This window comes from Eulemur rufifrons, chromosome 20 (genome assembly GCF_041146395.1).
Source record: "Eulemur rufifrons isolate Redbay chromosome 20, OSU_ERuf_1, whole genome shotgun sequence".
In the NCBI taxonomy this organism is placed as follows: Eukaryota; Metazoa; Chordata; class Mammalia; order Primates; family Lemuridae; genus Eulemur; species Eulemur rufifrons.
In genome coordinates, this window is record NC_091002.1 from 7,485,320 (window position 1) to 7,489,949 (window position 4,630).

At 34.5% G+C, this 4,630-nt stretch overlaps 1 protein-coding gene across 1 annotated transcript in view; it reads left to right on the forward strand.

Annotated features, from left to right (window-relative positions):
* The window catches only part of RGS12 (regulator of G protein signaling 12), a 148,143-nt gene that overhangs the window by 63,576 nt on the left and 79,937 nt on the right, over positions 1–4,630 (forward strand). The window lies entirely within an intron of this gene.

Consider the following 4,630-nt stretch of genomic DNA (forward strand, 5'->3'; position numbering starts at 1 on the left):
ATGTTATCTCAACAGAAGCAGGAAAGGCATTTGGTAAAATTCAGTAACCATTTATGGTAAAACAAACAAGCAAAACTTAACAAAATAAGAATTAAAACACGCTTGAAGCTCTGCCTCGGGTGGGGCCAATTCAATATGTAATGTAAATATCTGTACCCCCATAATATGCTGAAATAAACAAAAATTAAGAAAAAAAAATAAGAATTAAAGACAACTTCCTTAATCTGATTAGAATCCTATGCACATTTAAGCTTTTCCTTTGGAGTGAGGAACAGGAGAAAGATGCCTGCTGTTACCATCTCAATTTACGTTTGTACCAGAAGTCCTAGTTAGTCCTGGTGCTAAGAAAGTAAATCGAGAAGTTTAAAAAGCTTGCAAAGAAGTGGAAATGTTATTATTCTTAGACTATGTGATTGTAACATAGAAAATTCAAAAGTATCTGTAGGTCAGTTATTAAAAGTAATAAATGAATTTAACAAGTTTGTTGGATATATGGTCAATATACAAAAATCAGCTGTGTATACAGTTAGACAGTGACCTATAGATTCAGTGCAGTTTTAATCAAAATCCCAACAGGTGTTTTGTGGAACTTAATAAGATGGTTCTAAAATCTCCATGGAAATACAATGGGCCAAGAGTAGCCAAGATATCTTTTTCAGTTTTTAAAATTGTGATAATATACACATAACTAAATTTACCATTTTAAGTGTGCAGTTCAGTGTTATTAAACACACTCATAATGTGCAGCCATCACCATCTCTAGAAATTCTTTCATCTTGTTAATACAAAACTCTATATCCATTCAACACTAACCCCCACCCTTCTCCCCCAGCCCCTGGCACCACCATTCTACTTTCTTTCTCTGTGATTTTGACTACTCTGATATCTCATACAAGTGGAATCAGACAGTATTTGTCTTTTTGTGACTGGCTTATTTTCCCTAGCATAATGTCTGCAAGGTTCACCCATGTTGTAGCATGAGTCAGAGCTTCCTTCCTTTCTAAGGCTGGATAATACTGGATAAACCACATTTTGCTTATCTGTTCACCTCTTGATAGACACTGGGCTGCTTCCGTGTCAGCTGCTGTGAATAATGCTGCTACGAACATAGGGTACACACGTCTGTTCAAATTCCTGCTTTCCATTTTTTGGGGGTATATTCCAGAAGTGGAATTGCTGGATCATATGGTAGTTCTATTTTTTTTTTTTTGAGGAATCATCTTGTTTTCCATAGTGGCTACACCATTTGACATTCCCACCAACTGTACATAAGGGTTCTGATTTCTCCACATCCTTGCGAACAGTTATTATTTTTGTTTTTTTGATAGTGGCCATCCAAATGGGAGTGAGGTGATATCTCACTGTTTTGATTTGCACTTGCCTAATGATTAGTGATGTTGAGCATCTTTTCATGTGCTTGTTGGGCATTTGTTTAACTTCTTTGGAGAAATGTCCTTTGCTCATTTTTAAATCAGGTTCCTTGTTTTTGTTGTTGAGTTATAGGAGTTCTCTATATATTTTGGGTATTAATCCCTTATCACATATAGGATTTGCAAATATTTTCTCCCATTCTGTGGGTTGCCTTTTTACTCTATTGCTATTCTCTTTCGATGTACAAAATTCTTAAATTTTTGTGAAGTCCAATTTGTCAATTCTTTCTTTTGTTGCCTGTGCCTTTGGTATTCAAGAAATCATTGCTGAATCCAATATCTTGAAGCTTCTAGCCTGTTTTTTTCTGAGAGTTCTATAGTTTTGGGTCTTACATTTAGGTCTGTGATCTATTTTCAGTTAATTTTTGTATATGGTGTTAGGTAAGTATCCAATTGTACTCTTTCGTGTGTGGATATCCAGTTTTCCCAGCACCATTTATTGAAAAGATTGTCCTTTCCCCATTGAATGGTCTTGGCACCCTTGTCAAAAATCATTTGAACATACATGCAAGGGTTTATGTCTGGGCTTTCTATTCTATTCCATTGGTCTTATATGTCTGTCTGTCTTTATGCCAGTATCATACTCTTTTGATCACTGTAGCTTTGTATAGTAAGTTTTGAAATCAGGAAGTGTGAGTCCTTCAGCTTTGTTGTTTTTCAAGATTTTTTTGGCTATTTGGGGTTCTTTGAAATTCCATAAGAATTTTAGGATGGATTTTCTATTTTTATAAAAAAGTTTTAGGATTTTAATGGGGATTGCGCTAAATCTGTAGATTGCTTTTGGTAGTATTGACATCTTTTTTTTTTTTTTTTTTCTTTTTTGAGACAGAGTCTCACTCTGTTGTTGCCCAGGCTAGAGTGCCGTGGCGTCAGCCTAGCTCACAGCAACCTCAAACTCTTGTGCTCAAGTGATCCTACTGCCTCAGCCTCCCGAGTAGCTGGGACTACAGGCATGAGCCACCATGCCCAGCTAATTTTTTCTATATATTTTTAGTTTGACATCTTAACAACATTAAGTCTTTCCATCCATGAGCATGGGATGTGTTCCATTTATTTATGTCTTCTTTAATTTCTTTCATCAATGTTTAGTAGTTTTCAATGTACAAGTCTTTCGCCTCCTTGGTTAACTCTTAAGTATTTTATTCTTTTTTTATATTATTATAAATGTATAATTGTTTTTATAATTTCATTTTCTGATTGTTCATTGTTAGTGTATAGAAGTACAAATGATTTTTGTGTATTGACTTTGTGTCCTGCTACTTTGCTAAATTCATTTAATAGCTCAGTTCATTTATTAACAGTTTTTTTTTTTTTTTTTTGTAGAATCTTTAGGATTTTCTACATGTAAGATCTTACCATCTGTAAACAGAGATAATTTTACTTCTTTATTTCCTATCTGAATGCCTTTTATTTTTCTTGCCTTACTGCTCTGGCTAGAACTTGTAGTACTATGTTGAATAGAAGTGGTAAAGTGGATATCCTTGCCTTGTTCCTGATATTAGAAGAAAAGCTTTTAATCATTTGCCTTCGAGTATGTTGTTTATTGTGGGTTATTCTTATACGGCTTTTATTATGTTGAGGTAGTTTCTATCTATTCCTAGTTTGTTGAGTGTTTGATCATGAAAGAGTGTCAGATTTTGTGAAATGTTTTTTCTGCGTCAGTTGAGATAATCATGTGGGTTTTTTCCCCCTTGGTTCTGTTAATGTGGTATATTACATTGATCTATTTTTTCACATGTTGAACTATCCTTGCATTCCAGGAATAAATTCCACTTGGTCAAGGTTTATAATCCTTTTAATATGCTGCTGAATTCGATTTGCTAATATTTTTGGTTGAGGATTGTCACATCAATCATTAAGGACATTGGTCTGTAGTTTTCTTGTGGTGTCTTTGTCTGGCTTTGGTATCAGGATAATGCTGGCCTTATAAAATGAGTTAGGAAGTATTCTGTCTTCTTTAAGTTTTTGGAAGAGTTTGAGAACGATTGGTGTTAGTTCTTCTTTAAATGTTTAGTAGCATCCACCAGGGAAGCCATCAGGTCCAGGGATTTTCTTTGTCAGGAGATTTTTGATACTGACTTAGTCTGCTTAGTAGTTACAGGTCTATTCAGTTTCTCTATTTCTTAGTCTTTGTAGGTTTTGTGTTTCTAGGAGTTTGTCCATTTCATGTAGGTTATCCAATTTGTTGGTTCATATCATGCCATTATACTTCTTTTTATGTCTGTAGAATGGGTAATAATGTCCCCATTTTCATTTCCATTGTAGTTATTTGATTCTTTTTGCTTTTTGTCTTAGTCCATCTAGCTGAAGGTTTGTCAATTTTGTTGATCTGTTCAAAGAACCAACGTTTGGTTTTGTTGATTTTTTTCTTGTTTTTCTATTCTTTTATTTCATTGATCTCTGGTCTAATCTTTTTTGTTTTTGTTATTGTAGAGACAGGATCTTGTTATTTTGCTCAGGCTGGTCTCAAACTTCTGGCTTCAAGCGATTCTTCTACCTCTACCTCCCAAAGGGCTGGGATTATAGGCATGAGCCACTGCACCCAGCCTCTGGTCTAATCTTTATTATTTTCTTCCTTCTTCTGGCTTTGGATTTAGTTTGTTCTTCTTTTTCTAGTTCTTTAAGTTGTAAAATTAGGTGATGGTTTGAAATCTTTCTTACTTTTTAATGTAAACATTTATAGCTATAAATTTCCCCCTTAGCACTTGCTTTCACTGCATTCCATAATTGGTATATTGTGTTTTCATTTTAATTTGCCTCAGTTATTTTCTATTTTCCCTTGTCATTTCTTCTTTGATCCATTGATTGTTTGAGAGTATGTTGTTTAATTTTCACAAATTTGTGAATTTTCCAATTTTACATCTGTTATTGGTTTCCACCTTCATCTCATTATGATCAGAGAAGATACTTTGTATATTATCTGTCTTTCAAATCTATTGAGACTTAATTTGTGGCCTAATATATGGTCTGTCCTAGAAAATGTTGCATGTGCACTTGGGAAGGATGTGTATGCTGTTGTTGTTGGGAAGAGTATATCATTTCTTTCTTTTTTTTTTCTAAGTGTTAAGTTTTATTTAAATAACCTCCAGTGAGAATAGAATGGGCCGATTACTACCCTTTCCTTGTAACATCAATTAACCAAGCCAGGGAGACTAAGTGTACCCTGCAGCCAGCCAGTCATGTGATGGGTGGGATGCCTC